At 47.7% G+C, this 22,386-nt stretch overlaps 1 protein-coding gene across 6 annotated transcripts in view; it reads left to right on the top strand.

Annotated features, from left to right (window-relative positions):
• Window positions 1-22,386, top strand: part of Spata13 (spermatogenesis associated 13) — a 222,753-nt gene that overhangs the window by 73,876 nt on the left and 126,491 nt on the right. For 2 of the 6 annotated variants that reach the window (XM_052733039.1, XM_052733036.1), the window contains exons 1-2: window positions 8,262-8,361; window positions 20,970-21,110. The exons of 2 other annotated variants lie outside the window; for them this stretch is intronic. The gene's annotated coding sequence lies outside the window, so the exon portion shown is untranslated. Of the gene's footprint in view, window positions 1-8,182; window positions 8,362-20,969; window positions 21,111-22,386 lie in introns of those variants that run through there. 2 more of the 6 variants (XM_052733041.1, XM_052733034.1) reach the window with 2 other exon arrangements.

The raw sequence follows: 22,386 nt of genomic DNA, 5'->3' as shown, positions 1-22,386 counted from the left end.
ATATGAGCCTACAGAGACCAGTCTTATTCAAACCACTATGCCAGGGTTTTGCACATACTGGGCAAGCCCTTGCAGTGAGCTGAATCCCAAGCCTCAACTAAGTTTCAATCGCGGTTCTGTCAACCATGTACAGCTGAGAACCTGAAACCGTTTGTGTAACTATTCTCCGCCCCCATTTCCCCACTGTAAACATGAAGCTAACAATAAAATTTTCCCTGTAGGACAATTTGAACAATGAGAAGAAATTGCAACCTGGTAAATTACACCCCAAACCACAGCTCTGTGCTAGCAAAAACAGTTCGCAATGGCTCACACCAGTTCATTTGAGAGAAAATGAAAATAGCCATTTTTACAGATGGAAGTTCAGTCTGGCTTCAAGATCAACACTGGCCCCTGTGTTTATGTGCATTCATACTCAATTTTCCCAGATCCAGTTCCAAGGATTGAACCCAGGGCCTGTGCCCGCTAGGCAAACTTCCTCTCTCTGAGCTGTATCCCTGCCTGTTGGCTCTTTTAATTGCTTTTCACAATTTGATTTTTGTTCTGATTTTAGCTCTGCTTGCATTCCCAGAAGGTAACACTTCTTGTGAGGTTCCATTCTGTAGAAGAGTAGAATCTGAGCTCAGCCACCTTGACATTGACAGCTTCAAACATCAGCTGTGGCTCAGACCATGAGATGGAACCCACAGCCAATGCTGCTTGGGTCACCAAGAGCCTGAGACTAGACAGACCGATAACTCTGGCCGAATAACAGCTTTGCGGGAACTTCTGCCAGCAAATGGGCAAAAGCCATAGAACAAAGGGGCGGACACCGGTAAATCTGGCTGCGTAACAGAGTCACAGAAACTTCTGCCAGCGAATGGACAAATAAAAAAGGTGCTTTATCTCCAAGCTTTCTGCTAAAGCTCTAAACTCTTCTTCCTCCCTTCTTCTCTTTCTGCTCTCTTTCCTTCCGTCTGTCCTCTCTCCTTTCCTCTCTCTCTCTCTCTCTCTCTCTCTCTCTCTCTCTCTCTCTCTCTCTCTCTCTCTCCCTCTTCCCCGCCCCAATAAAGCTCTAAAAAGGTAACCATGGCTTGTGATTCTTCCAATCAGCACTCTCCAATCAGCAGCGCCGATTTAACCAACACCAGGGATCTAGGGGAAAACCAAATAATACTGTTCTGCTAAAGGAACCTAGCAATAAAGTCACACACACACACACACACACACACACACACACACACACACACACACATACACACACACACACACACACACACACACACCACACACACACAGCTGTATGTTTGCTCAGGTCTCACAACGCTGTAATCAAGTCATAGGCTGGGGGCCAGGAAGGTGATGCAACCGTGAAAGTACTTGCCTTCAAGCCTGACAACTGGAGTTCTATCCTAGGATACATATGCTGGACGAGACAACTCAGTAGGAGGAAAAGGGTCCCAAGAGCAGGCAAAAGAGTTAGAGAAACCCTACTCCCACTGTTAGGAGTCCTAGAAAAACACCAAACTACACAACTGTAAGGTATATGCAGAGGACCTAGGTCAGACCCACACAAGCTCTGTGATTGTCACTCTAGTCTCTATGAGCCACTATGAGCCCGACTTAGTTGATTCTATGGGCCGTGTTCTCTAGGTATCCTCTACCCCTCTGACTCCTACAAACCTTCCCCTGCCCTTCTGTGGGGTTCCCCTGGCTCTGCCTAGTGTTTGGCTGTGGGTCTGTCTCTGCATCTGCTCTAATCAGTTGCTAGATGAAGGCTCTCTGATGACAATTGGGCTAGGCATTGATCTATGAGTATAGCACAATATCATTAGGAATCATTTCATTGACTTTTTTTTTTTTCTCAGTTGTGTTTGGGTCTATCCTGAGTCTTCAGGCTGACCAGCTTCTGGTTGCTGGCCATAATGAGAGACAGAAAGGGTGTGGATCCAGATGGGGGGAGGAAGAAAGGAGGAACTAGAATGAGTGAGAGGAGGGGAACCATTATCAGAATATATTGTATGAAAAAATCTATTTCCAATAAAAGAAAAAACAAAACAGAAAAGATTTAGTTGCTTCATAATATCTAAGTTATACCTCAACAATAAAAAAAAAAACCATGCCCCAAGACTAAGAGAGATAAACTACCTTGTTCTAAGGCATATAGCTACTCAGTTATGATTATCATAACTTAGCTCTGATGCCAAAACCTGTGCTCGCCTTCCCAAGACTGACTGGGGCATGTGGCTGTTACAAGTAGACTTCACTGTCATATCAATTGGATTTAGAATCACCTAGGAGACATGCTGACTTGCCTGTGAGGGTGTTTCTGGGGGTGATTGACTGATCAATCTCCTTATACTCCTGAATGAAAATGAATCCTTCCTCCCTTCCATTGCATCCTGCCTCTCTCCCTCCCTTCCCCACCCCTCCTCTCCCTCTCCCTCCCCCTCTCCCCCTCTCTCTCATGTTTGTGTGTGCATGTGCATAAGTGTGTGTGTGTGTGTGTGTGTGTGTGTGTGTGTGTGTGTGTGTGTGTGTGTGCACGTGCGCGCGTGCCCTGGCTACCCTCAGGTGTCTTTTCTAGATCAATCTCCACCTTAAAAAAATGCTTTAGAAACAGGATCTTACTGAACCTGATGCTCATTGATTCAGCTAGGCTAGCTAGCCAGTGAGCTTCACAGATCCGCTTGTCTCTGCTACCTCCACCCCAGCCTCCCTCCCCAGGCTGGGATTACAGGCAGTCACTGCTTGACTTCTTCTGTGGAGTCTATGCAAAGTCAAATCCTTGTGTTTGCGCAGCAGGCACCTTACAGACTGAGCCATCATCTCCCCAGCCACCCCAACCCCTGTTTAAGATCCTTCTTGTCAGAGGTTTGGTCACAGCTATGAGAGAAGTAGCAACTCAACAGCAGGTGAAACTTGCAGAGTGCCCTGTGTCAGAGAGTGCTAGCCAACACTTTTATTACTTGTAAACATTACCAGGTTCACTTGCAAACATGTTCAGGGAGCGGTTGGCATATCTCGATGCAGTCAGTCTAGAAAGTGCCATTAGAATCCTTGTTCGGATGCACACCTTTGCCTCACTGTGTCACACTCCCAAGAACCTGACTGGTGCTAGCCCACTTTCCCCGAACCTCCTTTGTTCATCAGCCCTGGAGACTCCCCCGACGTCCCTTAGGGAGTAGTGCATCTGTGCTCTCTCTGTCTTAAGGTCACCCATAATACAATTCTCTGTGTTTTGTTCCTCATCATTCGAGGCTACTTACAAGTAAACAGTGAGTCATCTTGTTCTCTCCCATCTGTTCTTCTGGGCTTTGGAAGTTGATGGGAAAAAGGAAGAATTTGCTTGGATTTTAAAATGGAAGATTTTGGTCAAGCGTGGAATTCAAAATGGGTCACATGATCTATTTCAAACCATAGTCATGGGTTATAGTGCTTATTGAGTGTTTGCTTAGTAGAATTTTGGAGGGGAGAGGAATCATTGTTCAACATGAACCATTAAAACAGCCAGAAAGAACTGGCAACGTGCCTCGATTGTTGGAGCCCCAATTTCAGAAACTGGCTTTACTTTGTATTTTATATTTATAACATTCTCCAATTAATATGCTTTAAAGCACATACCGGTAACAAATAGTGTATTATCATTGTTATTTTTACTATTTTATGGATTAGTTAGTATCTACTATGTACCTAGTTCTATGGGAGGTCCCAAAGTAAAGAAAGTTTAAAAAATACTGCCCCTAGGAGTACACAGTCTTACTGGTGCTAAAACAAGGCAAAGCGGTAGAAATGCCACGGGTTTTGAAGACAGAGCGGGGCCTGTGTGTGAGCTCTGGAAGCTGTTCCCACTTCACCCTTATCACTCACTGATCTTAATTGTCAACCTGATCACCTCAATGGGGATTAACTAGTAAAGTGAACCTCTGGGTGCATCGGTGATGGCATTTCTAGACATGATTAGGTCATATGGGTTCTGACCTGATAGGTAGAATGACTAGTCCCTGGATAGAATCATTATTAGAAGGTGGAGAAAAGTAGTGGTTGTAGTCTTTTTGGGAGAATCTAGTCACTGGAGAAGGTTCTCAAAGAAACAGCGCTAAAATCTGGAGAAAGATGCTTCCCATTCTCCCTTGTCCCTTCTTAGAAACCCCAGCTCATTTTGGGATGGGAGGGAGCTTGCAGTAAACTGAACACAGCAGTGCCTCCCCTGAACCTTGGAGGAACCACAACACTGCTCCCGTCCCCATTGAAAAGCTGGTGCATTTGATCAAACCCCAGCTGCCTGACTTACTGGGTGACCTTAGGCCACTCACTCAACCCCTCTGGACTCTAATTTCCTCAACTATGAATGAAAATGATGATAGTGCTGTGGTGATATATTGTGTACCCCAGTAAAGCTTACCTGGGGATCAGAGGACAGAGCCAGCCACTAGATTAGATATAAAGGCCAGACAGTGGTGGCACACACCTTTAATCCTATCACTCCTCGGGAGGCAGAGATCTGTCTAGATCTCTGAGTTCAAGGTCACATTGGGCTACATGAGAGAAACAGCCAGGCAGTGGTGACACACACCTTTAATCCCAGAACTTGAGAGCTCATGCCTTTGCTTGGGAAGCACACACGCCTTTAATCCCAGGAAGTGATGTCTGGGCAGAGAAAGGCATATAAGGCGTGAGGAAACAGGAACTCATTCTCTTTAGACTGAGAATTTCTTAGAGGTAAGAACTTGTGGCTGGCTTGCTCTGCTTCTCTGATCTTTCAGCTTTCACCCCAATATGCGGGTCTGGGTTTTTTGTTATAAAACCTTTTAAGATTCGTGTTACACAGTGCCTTATAGATTGCTTTTAGTAGACAATGAGTGTGAATCACATAGTATATTAAGCACTCAATGAATATTAAGGCAAAAAGATCCTAAATTCAGAGAAAGTATGGTCGGGCGCACTTTAGACTCGTTGAGAGCTGGGGGCCTTTATACCCGGATAGGCTCCAGCCCAAAGCACCCGTGTTTAGCAGAGGGTGAGTAATCTCTCTTCTGCCATGTAGCCACCCACAGGTTGTCCCTGCTTCTATGGATGGCCTCACACCCGTGTGCATACAGTCAGCGCTAATGCACTCAGTGGGTGATACAAAAAAAGGTGAGGGGGGACATGTTGGGAGGGTTCGGGGAGTGGGAAGGGGGAGCTGAAGGTGGGTGTCTGAACAAGAAGCATTGACCACATGTATGAAATTATCAAAGAATAAAAAAAAAACTGAAAAAGAATCAGCATGGTTATGATGGATCTTGGGTGAAGGGAGACTCAGGTACCCGACAATCAGTGAGAAGGAGAATGTGAGAAAGACTTTTGGGTGGTTCCTATCTGTGGGGAGTGCATGTGTCGGTGCTGTGTGCAGGGTTGTGAGTGGTGGGCAGCCACAGGCAGACATGGGAACAGCAGCCCATAGAGACTGAGGCAGGGCTTTGTTCTTTGACTTAGAAATCATGTTTTGTGGAACATATTTTCGGAATGATGGAAATAGAAGGAAGTTTTGAGATCTCTGTCCCTGGTCCATCATTTAATAGACGAGTAAGAATTGGAGTCATGTGGTGATGACTGACATGATGCAAGAGAGTGCCCAGTCTTTCTCCATCACATCAATGATTTTTCTCTTGACCTCAGGTCTTTCTCTAACAAGTTTAAAATCTGAATCAGGAGCTTTATTCGTGGAGTTCATGCAACTCCCACGGAAACCCTGAAAATGCGTCTCGCTTTAAGGACCAGGAATTGCACTGTCAAGTACCTGTGCATGACAGCAAGCGTGTGACACGGGCTACAGTTTTAATTTTCTGAAAAATGCGGAGGTGGAGGTCCCACTGTCAAAGGTCCACTGAAGAGGAAGCTTAACTTGGCAAGGTAAAAGGCTTGCCTGGGTCATCCGAAGTGTCGGGGAGGCAGGATGGCTTTCAGTCAAACACATAAATCCATAAATCTGAGAGCCAGGTGACAAAAGAGCATTGCATATAAATATTAATAGTGGTTTCCAAACAGTCAGAAGTAATTGTTTGAAGCAGATTCTTTAAAGAAAAATAAAAATCTGCTTTCCACATTTGTGCTGATTTTAAAGGAATAATAAAAATATTCTGACAATGCTAAAATAGATTTAATGTATGAAGGCTTCATGTGGATTTTATTAAGCTTGTGTAAAATAAAATATGGATTATCTAATAGTATTAGCCTCTCATGCTATGTCTGTAAAATTTTATAATAGTTTTTTTTTTTTTTAAATCTCTTGCTAAGCTCCCACACAGTGGGTTTGCTTGCCTTTAATTCCAGTACTTGGGAGGCAGAGGCAGGCAGATTCTCTGTGAGTTTGAGGCCAGCCTGGTCTATAGAGTGAGTTCCAGGACAGCTAGGGCTGTTACACAGAGAAACCCTGTCTCTGAAAACCAAAAGAACACACAAGCTGGGCAGTGGTGGCTCATGCTTTTTTTTTTTTTTTTTTTTTTTGGTTTTTTGAGACAGGGTTTCTCTGTGTAGCTTTGGAGCCTGTCCTGGAACTCACTCTGTAGCCCAGGCTGGACTCTAACTCACAGAGATCCACCTGCCTCTGCCTCCCAAGTGCTGGGATTAAAGGCCTGTGCCACCACGGCTGCTCACGCCTTTAATCCAGCACTTGGGAGGCAGAGGCAGGCAGATCTCAAGGCCAGCCTGGTCTACAGAGCTAGTTCCAGGACAACCAAGGGCTACACAAAGAAACCTTGTCTAGAAAAACAAAAAGCAAAGCAAAACAAACAAAAAAGAACATACACAAAATTAATTTAGGGCTGGAGAGATGACTTAGCAGCTAAGCGCAGTTCCTACTCTTCCAGAAGACCACAGCTTAGATTCCAGCACCCACATTAGGAGGCTCACAATAGCCCGTAACTCCAGCTCCAGGGGATCTGACTCCTTCTTTAGGCTGGTCACATAAATTGAGAATACTCACTCACATAGACACATATGCACATAGACAGAAATAAAATAAGAGTTGGGAAGGAATGAGGGTGAATATGATCAAAATATATTGTATGAATTTCTTAAAGAAATAAATTATTGTATTCAAATAATCTATAATTTAGACTTTTCATTGGTATATGCTTTTACATATTGTTTTCTCTAAAATAGTGATTGTTCTTTGGTTATAAAGTAATTTATAATATTTAGAATAATCATGCTGGCATATTGTAATCATTCAAAGGAATCCTCGCAGCAAATCACATGTTTTAAAAGAATGTACTTGTTTTATGAATTCCTCAAAAATAACCACAGCACATTTGGGGAAGGTGGGGGGCTATCACAGATCCTGTCACAGATCCTGGCACAGAAGGGCTGCTTCCCCTCTGCGGTTTCAGTTGAGCCAAGAAAAGTAGTTCTTTGGGAGAGTTCATAATCCAGGCCCTGGGAAAACAGAAGGTCAAAGCATCTTCAGCCTGAATTCTCATGGACTCAACAGGCGAGCCCGCACAGAGAATAGCCATAAGCCTGAGGAAGGTGTGCAAGCCAAGCAGAGAAGGGGCAGTGCGCGTCAGGCGGTCGCCCAGGCGACGCAGCTGCTTTCACCCAGGCGGGGCCGGGGAGTTGGCAGGTAAGGAGCAGGAAAGAACCACTGTGCGGTGCCAATGTGTGAGTAGCCACGGTGATCCGTAGCAGGGCTGGGAGGTGGGGGACAGAGTCTCGGTCTTATTGGGGGAGGGGGGGATCTTTGGGGAAGATGAAGGAGGAGTGGCTAGAGAGGGTAGTAGGGGTGAAGGGGCGGAGGGCATAACTTGGAGAGAGTGAGTGGCAAGGAGGCACAACCTGGAGGTGACCGTGGTGGGGGTGTGGGGGAGGTGGAGAGGTGGGGGGGATGTGCCAGGGGCGTGGCGAGAGGCGGGGCACGAAGTAAGTTAGGTTGAGGGTGTCTTCTGAGGCCAAGGGCGTGGCCTGGCGGGGTGGGGTGGGGCGGTGGGCACAGAGTGCGCAGCTGGAGCGTTAGCCAGGGGAAAAAAACAAACCCAGCGGGTAGGGGCGAGCTCAAGGGAAGAGGAGCTGGGGGCGTGGCCCCCGGTGGAGAAGGCTGGCGGAGCAGGGGTTGGGGGGGAGCTGCGAAGACATCCCCCCCCCGCCCCGGGGGCGGGTTCGGGGGCGTGGCTGCAGGGAAGCGGTGTGTGGGCGTGGCTTCGGGAGCGGGCTGGGGGCGTGGCCCGTGGGAGGAGGCGGCGAAGCGCGGGAGGGCGGAATCTGCGCTGCTCTTTCTGGGGAGGCCACGGCGCGCAGAGCCTGGCGAGCTCGCGGCTGGAGCCGCGCTGGAGCCGGCCGCGGGCGCGCAGGGCTTCTTGGATACGCGAGCTTCGGAGCTTCGATGGAGTGGGGACCGCTGAGGTGAGGCTGCCCAGGGAGGCGCTCGGCTCTGCGGGACGGGGGCTCTCAGGTGGGCATCGCGGAGGAGCTGAGCGCCAAGGACGGCCTCCGTGACTTGAGGGTGTCCCGCTGCCAGTTCCTGCTCGTGGGACCGGCCGGGGCTGCTCACCTGTTGCGCCAGTGGGTGCGCTCCGCCTGGTAGCGGCTGCTCGGTGCTCTGGGCTCGCTCGGCAGCGCCCCCCGGGGAGGGCGCGGTGTGCTGTTCTAGCCGGTGCCTTTCCCTCGCGACCCGTCAGGGATTACCCTGAAACTCTATCTACCTGCGCTCCTGGCTCGCAGGGCGGGCTGCGGGGTTGCGCCAGGACGACGGACAAAGGTTGGCCGCCGCTGGCCCCTTGAACGCTTCCTTCCTCGGAGAGCGTGACCTGTGCATGGAGGGGATGGCGTTTGGTTGGAGCCCTTGGATTAGAAAGCAAGTTTCTCTCCAGGTCCCTACTGGGACGCAGCCTGGAAGAAAGACTTGGGGACTTTGTCGTCACTTGCATTGAGAGTGAGTTGGCAGAGTTGGTTTGGCTCTAGTTCTGTTCAGGATATGGGGAATTGCTAGACTGGCCAGTCAGTCTCAGGAAGGTACGGCTGCAGCAGGCGTCGGAGAGGAATTCAGGTGGCTTGTGGTGGCGGGCCACTGCAAAGTTACAGAGCCCAAGCAGATTTCTTCTCCGAGTGAAACAAACAAAAATCCCTACAATAAACCAAACCAAACACAAGCGAGCCAAGCTACTATAGTTGCTGCCCAGCATGGGATCATGGCATTGATAAGTAGAATAGTAATTTGAATTTATTCACCGTTGGTTACCAAGGCTTCCCGGAGCTGAATCTCTCCCTCACCCCACGATTTTTCCGGCTCCCTTTACCTCCGGTCTGTTGTCTAGTGTTTTCTAACTTCTCCAGACCTTCTAGGTTCTTGCTCATCTTTTTCGATCCCACTTTCAAAGCACAGAAATTTCACCGTTTGCTTTTTTTCCCCCCTCTCACTCTGTTTTCTTTTTCCACCTTTCCTAACAAATGCTCGCTTTCTCTTTTTGGCCTCCTACCCGGTTCAAACTTCCTCACTGCATTGTTCTCCGGGTACGGGTTAATTATGCACCCCACCATGTGGGACTGAACCTTGTTCTCTGCCCCTCCCCCATCCTCTCGAGCCCACAGGGCTGTTGCTTCCCATCCAGTGTTTTAATTTTTCACTCACCTACTTGGCCCCCAATTTACGCCCCCCCTCCTCCCCCGTTTAGTGAGTGAGCCTGTCCTTCATTTGTGACCTGTGTATATACACTGCACTGTTTATGATTGTTTAACCTGTTTCTTCCTGACAAGCACTGCCCCCCAGGCACAGCCTGCTAATGCTTCGGTGGCCTTTCCAGCTCACTTAGTCTCAGATCCCTCTTACAGTTTTTTTTTCCCCCACAGGCCAAGAACAATATAAGTTCTCTCTCTTCCTTCCCAGTCAGCTCTGAGTTACTTCTCAGACATAGTTCTTTTTCCAGAAAGTCTGGAAGTGTCAGAAAGGCTGCTGCAGTTCCCCAGGAGCACCCTGCCTGGCTGTCAGGCCTCTTTATCTGCCACTGTGTCTGCCTGTGTCTATTGAAGTTAGAATTGGACGTGTAGTCCTAGAGTGATATTGTTATCAACATTAATGTGATGATTACACAGCATTTATTAAACAATGTGATGTTCATTTAAAACCCTCCTCCAGTCGCTGTAAAGGAAGATCCACTGCTGCCCCCTTTTGCAGATGAGGAGAGGGTATGCTCAGAGAAGGTGAGCATGCCACAGTCAGGGTTGTCATGCCCATGTCGTTAGACCTCTTCTCATGAGGCCGTTTGACTTCTTGAACTGAGACATGCCTGGCACTCAGCTTTGGAAATGAGGTTGCTATTTGACATGTCTTGTGTATTTTGCAGTGTGTGCCGGTTTAGGGGTACAGAGTCTACTCTGGTAGGACCGTGCCCGGGGAAAGCCAAATGACTGTTGTCCTTCAGGAAGCCTGGGTGTCACTTCAGCCATGCCTCCAGCCTGCTTCCCGTCTTCATCAGGACTGTGGGAAGAAAACATTGTAAAAAGTGTATTGCTGACCGACTCCTGTGTCAGGAGTTCGGTTTCACTTTAGTAGAGTGAAACTTTGGGGTGGGGGGTGGGGGGTTGGAGGTGGGGGGTGGTCTCTGAGAGCCATGTGGTTTCATGAGTCTTTTCATTTCTATTTCATTATAGAGTCTTAAAGCCTTGATCAGATAGTTCCGGGCTGGTCTTCACTACGAGTGGGAGGCAAATTTACTGAAGGAGACTGCAGGAGTTAGGGACAGTGTTAGCTAGAAGGGACCTTAGATTCCACACAGCAGGAAACATAGCCCAGAAATAGAGACAAACCTATAGGGCAGCCGTTGAACCCCAGAACTGGCTCTAGGACCTGGGTCTTTGGACCCCTGGCTCTCCAGCTTGGTGTGGAGAGCAGCCTTATTTTCCTTTCTTTTTCTGAGCTAAATAGCAGTGGAACTGCACATTTGAAGTAGACATCATCTGTAGGTTTTTTTTTTTTCCGTCTTTGGTTGAAGCCTGAAAGATTTAAGAAGCAAGTATTTGCTTTTGAGACATGCATAATGGGAGTAACGGCATCATTATGTATATGTTCAGGTGTTCCTAGAAGAACGATTATTTCCAGAGCACCAGGAGCAAACAGCAAAGGTCCGTGGCTTTCTAGAGGCAGACTGTATCACACACACGGGGATTTCAGAATCAGTAACCAGTTTGGTTTGCCTTTTCCCTTTCCTGAGAGAACTGCATCAGCACAAAGAATGTACACGATTTTCATCACCTCCATCTCTGGAATGAAACAGCAGTTCAGGAGAGAGAGAGAGGCAAAAGAGGGGGAGCGGCTGTTTTAGTGTTGGCCCTTCTCTGGCTTCTCACTGCAGCCCTCTGCACTGATGCCCAGGGTCACTGTTGGAGACCCTTGAGGGTCTTGGTTTTCTCTGGGACCCATCTTCCAGATTAGCCTTTCTAGATGGAATTCAACCCTGCTGCCCTAGGGGGTGGTATGTCAGGACTTCCCACTCCCCTTAGCTTGTTAGCATGCAGGGGTGACCATGGGCTGGCTCCTTGGGAGGAGGGAGAAAACATCTGTGCATGTTATCTGTGGTCTGTGGTTCAGATGGCAGCAGCTGGGTTTCACTGCTCTGTAGTGGAATCTGGAGGTTCAGGGAAGCTGCCATGCCCAGACCCCCATTGTCAGCAGAAAGACAGATTTGAAGCCATGACTGTCAGGCCTATTAGAGCCACGTGCATTCTTCTGTGTATCTGTGACTAGCCTACGGTTTTGCTGAGGCAAGTATGCCACCACAGGGCCTTTTACAAGGTGGATGGTTTCTGCTTGCTGAACTGAAGAGAAAGCTCAGGCTGGGAGCATGGCCCTTGAGCTTGAGGACACAGAGGAATCCGTGTCCTGTTTTGGCTCTGCCAGGGTGTGATGCTTGATATGCCCCCGAGGAACTGTGGCAGTGTGGCTAACGCTGAGATTGGCAAATGCTTTTTCTGTGTAGTTCTGGCTATTTACCGTGGCTGAGATTGTCCGCATTGGTGGACACAGCAATACTCAAGTGTCTCAGACATAAGACTGTTGCCTCTGCTGATGAACATCTTAAGGAACCTACACATGGCTCAGGAGCAGCACCATTTGGTGACTTTGTGGGACGTGAGGCGCTCAGACACTGCTGATCGGGGACCATGTGTCTGCTTCAGAATTTCTCCCCACCTCCCTCTTGGGACTTAGCCACAGGATTGATGAGCTTGCAGAGGACTCTGTATATCTAATTGGGTAGAAAAGGGCTAGTAGCCTTTCCCCTCAGCTTCCATTAATGGGGTGGCTGAGTGGGTTTGCGGCTGTCCCTGGAGAGGAATCAGAGACTGGCTTGACAAGGCCAGACAGGATTTGGAGCGGGGAGAGACTTGAAAGGTCTTCAGCTGCAAGAAGCTTGCTCAGGACCCCAAACCGTCCCTCCTAGTTACCGCTTCACACCTCTGCAACCTCTGTATGGTACTGAACTAGGAGGGAGAGCCTTTGTTTACCTCTGAAGCAGATACAAGGGGAAGGCAAGCCAGGCCGACTGTGTGACAGCACTAGATGGGAAGCCTGCGACGCCATGGGCCCAGTACTGCAGCCGGAACCTTCTTAGAAAGTGACAGAAATGGGGCAGTCGCGTTGTGCCGGCGTGCTAACATTGCAGCTCTGTCTCATTAAATGGTCAGAGATCAGTCCCTGGTGCTGAGCACACCCTACGTGCTGGAGATAAAGGGATCTTGCGTCCCAGGTTACATGTGTACTTTTAAACACATGCGCGTGGGTTAGGACTTCTCTGTGGCAGAAGAGAAATAATCTCTGCTTTAGAAATGCGCCTGGTCGCCACCCTCCAAAGGGGTGGAGAGCTCCCCTGTAATGTTCTAATCCATGAATGGTGTGATGATGAGGGGAGTCACTCTGACTTGTAGCTCCTGCTGTCACAGTCCTGTGCGGTTCTGTTGTCTCTGCTGGTTTGCAGGGACACGTGTACCTAACACGTACTGGGTGATGTTCATGTGCTAGATGCTAATCACTCCGGAACAGTTTTCACGAAGAGGTTCACCGTCTTGTGTAGCAGGAGAGGTGGGGGGTGTGAAAAGTTAAACAGTGAAGAGCACGTGGGTGCTGGTCAGTTCATTCAGGAGGGATTGAGGTTCCCAGGAGCTCCGAGACCGGGGAAGGCTCTCCTGGAGATGAGGAAGCACAGGCTGGCTATTTATCTTTTTGTGTGTGTGTGCGATCCTGGGGGTGGAACCTAGGGCCTTGTGCATGCTGGGCAAGTGCTCAGCTATCTGTATGATAACGAACCTCCTGTGTGTCACGGGTGTCTGATCGCCATGGCTCTAGGATGCATGATTTCAGGACATCCTGGGCAGCTACTTTACTTTTCTGTTGTAGAAATATACATATGTATATATATGTATGTATATAAAATACTTTCTCAGTGCTGTGGGTCATGCTGATGGCCTCACGCATTTGAGGTGAGCACTCTTCTGCTGTCCCCATGTCATGTCATGTCCCCCAGCTCCTTGTCATGGCTGCCTGAGCGCCTGGACAGACAACTGTTGAGTCGTGGTGGAGCCCCTCAGCCCAGTGGCCATCCGCCTTGCTTCCTCTCATCTTCTCTACGCACACACATCCTTTCTCTTTTGCTCACCCTGCTTCATGCCACTGCACAATGGAGTTTTATTTCCTGTCTATAACACTTCTGGCTGCCATGATTTCTTAGCATTTTTTTTTAAAAAGCTTCTACACATTTTATTATTGAACAAGCCAATTAGCTCACGTGAAATAAATAAAAACAAATCAGACCCCCTAATTTAAATACAACCAAATCTCCAGAGGTTAAAAACCTTCAGCTCCATCTGGTAGGATTGATGGATGACTGATGTGTGTGTGACACACCCAGCTTCCTTCCCCAATGTCGCCCCTTGGAGTTAGTTGTACGTGATTTTGTTACCAGTTTTCACCCAAGTCCATTGGGGAATAGGATGATTTTTGCTTCTGTTTCTTGGCCAGGAATCTCCTGAGTCTGAAAGTCTTGTGAGAAACCAAGGCGCGAAGCTGATGTCAGAGGGAAGAAGGGCAATTTCTTAGCATGTCACGGGCCTTTGGCCTCGTGGTTTCTCTCTTGCTTATCAGCTGTGTGATCTTGTGGAGGTGTTAACCTCTCTGTGTGCATCAGGTGTCATATCTGGAAGCTGCCTTAGTCTGTCTCTGACCGGGCAGAGACTGCAGTGAATAAAGAGGAGGAGCCTCTCTCAGTCCCCGAAGCTGGGAAGCTGAGCATCAAGGCACAGGTGTTTGGTGTCTGGAGAAGACCTTCTTATGGTAGCCTCACGGAGCCGAACTGGTAAAAGGGGCTAAAGATACAGGCGTTCCTGTGGTGGGCAATGGCAGACAGAAGGGCTAGATGGCTCTCGGAAGCCCCCCACTGTTTTGTATGTGTGAGCACACACAGACATGTAGAAGCCAGAGGTCTACATCCTGTCTCTTGTTCAAGCCTAGAGTTACTTATTTGCCTAGACTGGCAGCCAAGAAGTCCCCAGGACCTTTCTATTTCCCCTCCCCAGCTCTGGGATTACAGATATGCAGTGCCGCACGGTGTTTTTTGTGGTTTTTTGTTTTTGTTTTTGTTTTTTACATGGGTGCTGTGGCTATGAACTCAGGTCCTCTTACTTGAATGGCAAGCCACCTTTTCAGCCTCCTGGAAGCTCCCTTTATGTGACCGTTAATCCAATTCGTGACTTAATCATCCATTCCCCAAAGCCCTTACTTCTAACTACCATCACTTTGGGTATTGCATTTTTTTTTTAATCATTTGGGAAAAGCCTTTATTAGGGCCTGGTATTGCAATATGGGGAAAAAGTTTCCTGAACACACAATGATGTCAAGCAGTAACTGTTTCAGCTGAAGATTTCAGAAGCTCTGCTGTATGTTGGAATCACCTGTCATTAACAAACTGATTGCTGTTCTCCCCAATACCTAAAACAGTGTTGATTTCAGATGAGACCTAGGCATTGGACTGTTGGAAAGCATCTCACACACAGTCAAGTGTGGGAAGTCAGGCTGTTGAAGGTTAAGTGGATGGATCTGTAAAAGGCTTAGGAGTATTGTTAGGTGTTCCGGAGGTTTTGAGGATGCATCTGGGAATGCCTTGATGGTTTATGACGGGGTGTTGCAGTGGGTGCAATTCTGAATGGTCCTGTGCTCCCCATTGAGTGCACACCAGTTTGCAGAGCTGAGGCCCTCTGCTGTGTTCTGAAAATTGGGAAGTGTCACAGAGACTGTAGCTCACAATTCAGAAGACGCTGTTGTGCACAGGGAACAAGGGCCTGGTGTTGGGGAGCACTGGTGCCTTAAAGCATGGTGCCTCTTGGGCTGCATCGTTCCAAACCAAGCGTCAGTTTTCCTCCACACCCAATCTAACTTGGTCTCTCTTTGACATCAGATCTGTCTTCCAGAATGTGAAGGCCATTATGTTATATAAACTACCTGTTTCTAGTGTTATTTGAAAGAATGTATAGGTTGTGCATTGTATGTCCAGCTGTGCACATTCATTCCGACTTCATTTGTTTTTTTACTCATTGGACAGCTGTTGTTGAACACCTGTTGTGAACCGAACTCTAAACTAGCAGTTTGACCCAAGGAAAGGTTTTCCTCTCTGTTGGCATGGATAAATGTTTTTTAGATTTAGTTATTTTATGTGTTTGAGTGTTTTGCCTGCCGGTATATCTGTGAACTGTGTGTATCCCCTGGAACTGGATTTACAGAATTTTATGAGCCACTGTGTAGGTACTGGGAACCAAACCTGGGTCCTCTGCAAGAACAATAAATGCTCTTAATTGAGCCATCTCTCCAGCTCAAGGTTGTGGGTTTTTTATTTGTTTGTTTGTTTATTTGGTAGTGAGTATGGAAGCAGGGGTTCAGTTACATGCTCCACCTCTGAGCTCCACACCAGCCATTTCATTCTTTCTTTTCTTTATTTATTTTGAAACAGGTTTCTTTGTGTAATAATAGCTCTGGTTGTCTTGGAACTCCTTCTGCAGACCAGGCTGGCCTCAAACTTAGAGATCCATCTGTCTCTGCCTCCTGAATGCTGGGATTAAAGGTGTGTACCTTCACTGCCCTACTACACACCAGCCATTTCTTTAGGTGTGTGTGTGTGTGTGTGTGTGTGTGTGTGTGTGTGTGTGTGTGTGTGGTGTACATGTGTACATGTGCTCACCTAGAACATGGGGAGCTCAGAGGACAGCTTTCTGGAGTTGGTTCTCTCCTTCCATCCTGTGGGTCCTGGGATCAAACCCAGGTCACCAGGCTTGGTGGCAAGTGCCTTTACCCGCTGAGCCACCTAACCAGCCCCCATTCTTTAGGTTTTGATTTACAATGGCAACATTCTCTGTATTTGTCTTTTGTGGTAACACGATTATTCAACTTTTAATATTAAAACATCTGAAGGACATTTTTCATGTTGACTTTGTGGGCTTTCTTTGAACCCTGCTGAGATTAATTAAATCAAATCCCGTGCAACAATTATCCTGGCAAGAAGAAGAAATATCTAGGCGAGTTATTAAAACCAAGCTGACCCAAGACACTAAGATTTGAGCACATGATGACCCACAGCAAGCATAGAAGCCTGCGATGTACTGAGTATTGCCTGCTCCCAGTTTATTTTGGTGCTGAATTAGCCCTGGCTATGTGGGGAAACTAATTATATAAGCGAGAAGTTTGTGAACTCATATCCTGGTCATGATGTGTTCTTTCTGTGGAAAAGTTAGATGATGGTGTTCATCTTGTTTTGCCTGGCAGTGGAGGGCTGCAAATACTGGGTGTTTACTGCTAGGCTGACCTCACGTATTTAAATGTGGATTGCAACCGGGAAGAATTGATTCACTGTATTTGTTCGGCTGCCCAATTACCAAGTGAGAGGGAAACTTTTGTATAGCCAGCACACAGGCCACTCAGTATGGCGGTAAAGACTAGCTGCCATTGTGTGGACTTAGCTGTATCAGTGGCCTTGCCCACAGCCTGAATAGGGCTTAGAAATCAGGCCTTCAAAGGAATGGCAGTTGCTTAAATGTTCGTGGATCCTTCTGAAATAACATCCTCTCAGTGCTCATTGGAACAGTAGAGAACGTATTAATATGTGAAGATTTAGTTATATTTAAAATGAGTTTATCTGTTTCAGTGAGAAAAATTAAATGTTAATGCTAAAAAAAACCCACAAGTAATCTAACATATGCCAGAAAGAATAAGCACACTGTTCTTTCAAACGCTGCGTGTTCAGAGCTACTCAGCTGCTTTCTATGCTTTTTCTACCTCCACTCTCCTGAAACAAACCTGAAATCCCCAGGGCCAGGGCCTGGCCCTTCTTGTTTTACCAGGGTGAGCTCAGCCCTGGTGTTAGAGCCTCTCTCTGTGTCCTTGGCCGTTGTCAGAACTGTGGGACAGGCTTCTTTCCCCTGTGATATCTGGGTCCCAGGCTTGTCCGTGGTCTCTGTCCCAGGGAGGCACAGATGGAGGCAGTGCTGGTATACCCATCCAGAAATAGGGGCTTCGCTACTTCAGCGTGCTCAGGAGTGAGGCACCGGCTGCATGTAGTCTCAGGTTCCTGGCTCGACTTTGTGGATTTCAGCAGTGGAATTCTGAATAAGCACAGCAGAAGCTTCTTTAGAACATTCATTCTTTATGACGAGGCAGGGGGGTGGGTGTAATAAGAACGTGGAATCCTGATGAAAGGAAATGAGTTACTTTGTCCTCAGGTGGTGTCATGGGTCTGCAGATGCCACAGTCTACTTACACAAAGCTAGGTGCCTGTGGTCACAGGTGATAGAACTTTATGGAACCCCGTCCGTCATGTATGTGGTCCATTGCTGACTACCATGTCAGTACATGACAGTGTACCAGCCAGGAGTCTTACAGCCTGTTACTGCTCTCTTGATTGTGTCATTTCTTTTGAGCTTGATCTGACTTTGTGATGTTTAATTGATCATGGCCCCGGGAGCTGGCAGGCCATGCTGTAATACAGTACATACCATGCCACCTAGTTTTTTTTTTTTTTTTTTTTTTTTGGCCAGGCTACTCTTGTCACCCCGTAGCAACAGAACTGTCCGTTGACAAGTGTGTAGCAACTTTCTAGGGAGACTTGAACAAGTGTCTACTTACCTTCAGATAGGGAACTGATGATAGACCACAGTATGGACACCACTAACGTCCAACTTGTTGAACTAATGAGTTTTATTGGGGTTACTTATTGAGCAGAAATAACTCAGAGACAGCTGTGTCACCAAAGCCCACCTTAGAATGGGTGACAGCTCATAAAAGCTGGGCACCCGGAGCACACTGCACAATCTGCAGGTGGCTTTATAGGTTGGAGTGTGTCCCTTCCAGGTGGCTCCATTGTTCTGAGCCTCTTCCAAGCAGCTCAGCTGGTCTCTACTTCTTTCAAGCTGCTTTGCTGCTTTCTGTTCTTTCAGGCAGCTGGTCTGGTCTGAGAGTGATGCTCAGCAGTCTTTACTGCTTGTGTATTCTTGGGGAGGGAGGGGCCTAATGAATTTGGTCAGTTTCAGGGACTTCCTGAAGTTATTTTGAGTTGTTTATTTCCTGTCTTAAGGTGCTCCCTTCAGGATGCAGTGGTGTTCTTTTGGCTCTTTGCTCTGTCTCTTAGGGGACCCGTCACCCAGCTCCCAAATAAGTCACACAGAGGCTTACTCTTTTTTATGTAGGTCTGACCTTAGCTTGGCTTATTTCTAGCCAGCTTTTTTTTTTAACTTAAATTATCCTGTCTACCTTTTGACTCTGGGTTTTTATCTTTATCCTATATTTCTTTCTTACTTAGTTGCTGGTTGTGCAGCTGGGTGCTGGCCCTTTCTTTTCTCACTCCTTGATCTTTTCGCACATCCATCCTCCTCAGATTTCTCTTATTTATTCTCTGTGCCTACCAGCCCCACCTATCCTTTCTCCTGCCTTGCTATTGGCCGTTCAGCTCTTTATTAGACCAATCAGGTGTTTTAGACAGGCAAAGTAAAACAGCTTCACAGAGTTACACAAATACAACATAAAATAATGCAGCACATATTTGCATCATTAAACGAATATTCCACAGCATAAGCAAATGTAACACATCTTAAAAATAGTATTCCACAACAATGCAGTGTTTCACCTCCTTGTAAATATCCTGTCCTAAAAATCCTTTTGTTTCACTTTCCCCTTATACCTTGTCTTAGTTAGGATTCTATTGCTGTGAAGAGACACCATGACCAGGCAGCCTTTATAAAGGAAAACATTTAATTGGAGCTGGCTTGCAGTTGAGAGGTTTATTCCATTATAACCAGAGCTGGAAGCATGGTGGCATGCAGGCAGGCATGGTGTTGGAGGGGTAGCTGAGAGTTCTACACCTTGATTGACAGGCAGCAGGAAGAGAGAGAGGCCACTGGGCCTGGCTTGAGCATCTGAAACCTCAAAGCCCCACCTGCAGTGACATAGGCTCAACAAGTCCTATGTACTCCAATAAGGCCACATGCCCTAATTCTTTCAAGTAGTGCCACTCCGTATGAGTCTGTGTGTAAATGTGCTCTGAGGGGAAAGGTTTCCCCAGTGGAAGTGATGCAGCTCTGAGAGGGACTTTTTCCCCGGTGGAATTGTTGCAGCTCTGAGGGGAATGATTTTCCTGGTAGAAGTGTTACAGCTGTGAGGGGAACGGCATCCTGGCAGTCAGGAGCCAAGGAATACACACCACACAACGAACCTCACAGAAGAGATTTATTGGGCAAGACACAAGAGGGTGACTGCCTCTGCTCAGGTGAGAAGCAGCAGAGAACAGGCTTTATGTAGGGTTTCTTGGGGGAGGAATTTTCCAGGGTGGAGATTTCCAGGGTGGAGATTGGTGGGATTTCAAGCCCTGAGTTTGGGGCAAGGCCAGGGCTTGGTGGGTTTGGGTGGGTTTTCAAACCCAGAAGTGAGTTCAGACCTTTTACCCTATACGATGGGGGCCATTTTCATTCAAACCACCACACGCCCTATGTTTTAAAGACATTTCCCTCTAAGATGGAAGGTTTCAACCTGGGAGGAAGCTGATATACAAGCTTCTTTCAATGATACCTGATTGACCCAACCAGCACTAGGGTAAGCAGCAATGCTGGCCATCTGAAAGTCCCTCCTCCAGGGAGCTCGCAGGATATCCCAGGCACCCACCCACAGGTCCCCTTCAGTCCTGGAGCACTATGGTGCTATGCTGGTCTGGGTCAGGTGTTAGAGGACATATTCCCACGATCTAATCTTAGCTGTAACTTGAATGATGAATAGTCCATCATCTCTTACTGCTGAGAGGAGAGGAGAGGAGGAAGCCCTTCTAGACTTTTCCTTCTCAGGGAAGCTGGGTTTGGAAGTGAGGGAGTGTGGGTGACCCAGGTACTACAGGTGACTCTCCTGCCTGGCTGCTCGGCCTGTAGATGGTTTGTGCTGCTTGTTGTGGGCTCAGGGTGCAGAAGAATGTTCAGGGCTTCGAGCCCGCTGGGCATCTGCTCCCAAAGGTGATCTTGGAGGAGGAAGTAAGGGTTCTTTCTAATCCTTGTTTGTAATCTGACCTCTCCATACAAAGTGCTCACCCTCAATGCGCTCTGACCTAGAAGCCTCCTGGTAAAACACAGAGGCAGACTAGTCTAACATTACAAGGTCATGTCTCTAATTTACCATGTTGTAGTATTCAGATCCTCACAGGCGGATGGGTCAAACCTTCTATGTTCACGGCTTTTCGTGACTGTAACAAAATCCTTATAAACAGCTTGTGAGGAGGAAGAGTTTATTTGAGGTGTTGGTTTCAGAAGTTGGGCCGGCTTTGGGGCCTGTGGCAAGGCCCAGCGTCATGGTGGGGAGCATGTGGCATCATGGTAGGTGGTGGGGAAGGTGGGGGCATGTGATTCCGCAGAGATATTCAGTTCCTGTTGTCCAGGAAGGGGTGGGGTTTGGATTTCCATCTTCCTGTCAAAGGTATGCCTCCAGTGACCTACTTTCTTTTCACTAGGTCCTGCTTCTTACACACCTTATAATAGAGCCATGGGTGAGGACCGAGCAGAACAGGCCTTTGAGAAACATCCCAGAACCGAACCACTGCAGCTTGTAATAATCATCTCTGACTTGGGAGCAGAGTTTCTTCCTTTTCCAGGTCGGCCCTAGGATTTTTTTTTTTTTTTTTTGTGACTTCCTGCAGTTTTCTTTTTTAAGCCTGCTGATATTAATTAAATGAAACCCCATGCAACAGCTATTCTGCAGCCGAGGGGCTTATTAAATTTCAGGATTATTAAATGCTGGACCACTGATTTGACTCATTATTACAGTTTCTGTTGTTGTTGTCAGAGGTGTCTGTCAGAGCCCGGTGTCCTTTGTGGTGGTGGTTGAGTAGACATTGCTGCTGATCTCAGTTGCCCTTCCATTCTGGATAGTGGGGGTCTCTCCAGGAAGGTGAAACTGTCTGTCATCAGGATGGCTCTGCCGTTTAGGCTTTTCTTGGAAAGTATATAGAAACTGCATCTCCTCCACACAGGGCATCTTTGTCCCCAGGTTGGGGCTTTTGAAGAAAGCTTTGTCAACGGGACACTCCTCTGAACTGAAGATGGTAGTGATCTGTGCAGATCAGCCTGGGATAAAAAGATCATTGTGAACTGAGACTGAGTCAGCTGGAGAGCTCTTGGGCCCTGCTGCTCAGAAGTGGGACAACTACCTTCTCTGGATGTCCCTCCAGGTCACCAGAAAACTCTCTGAACACATTTAGTAGCTTAATTTTTTTTTTCTTGAGGCAGGGTTTCTCTGTGTATCCCTGGCTGTCCTGGAACTCACTCTGTAGACCAGGCTGGTTTGGAACTCACAAAGATCTGCCTGCCTCTGCTTCCTGAGTGCTGGGATTAAGGGCATGCATGACGGCATCCTGCCTTCATTTAGTAATTTTTGAGAGAGTATTCAAAAGACAGCGAATCTCTAGAGTGAATGTTGGTTTTCTGCTTTTTCTGAATAGAAAAGTGCCCTGGGATGTGCTGTGTGAGGAAGATTGGGTCTGCTGAGCACTGGTTACACAGGCATGGCCCTCCTCTACTAGAGGCATATTTTTCATGGTGTTTGAGCTGAGAGGACACTTCCCCCTTGGGAGGAGGTCACAGCCTTTGTCTCCGCAGGGCTAGCTGCCGCTAACCAGATCTGGATCTGCATGGTCTTCCCAAGGGAATGGCTGCTGTGCCGTCCGTGTATGAAGGCATGTGGAAGGTGTTGCCCCTGGGCTGAGTCCATGCCTCAGTGCCGACAGTTCTGCAGAAAAGGTGAGGTAGTGGCCCTCAGTGTGGAACCCACAGGGCAGATCTGACCCATCCTGCTGCTTCTGTGTGGAGGGCGGAGCCAGAGTCTGTCAAGATGGCAGGGTGCCCCTGTATGGGGTTTCTATTGCTCAGATG

This window comes from Peromyscus californicus, unplaced genomic scaffold (genome assembly GCF_007827085.1).
Source record: "Peromyscus californicus insignis strain IS unplaced genomic scaffold, ASM782708v3 Scaffold_12__1_contigs__length_115047231, whole genome shotgun sequence".
NCBI classification, from domain to species: Eukaryota; Metazoa; Chordata; class Mammalia; order Rodentia; family Cricetidae; genus Peromyscus; species Peromyscus californicus.
The sequence above is the reverse complement of the archived record's forward strand: the minus strand, read 5'-3'. Positions and strand labels throughout refer to the sequence as shown.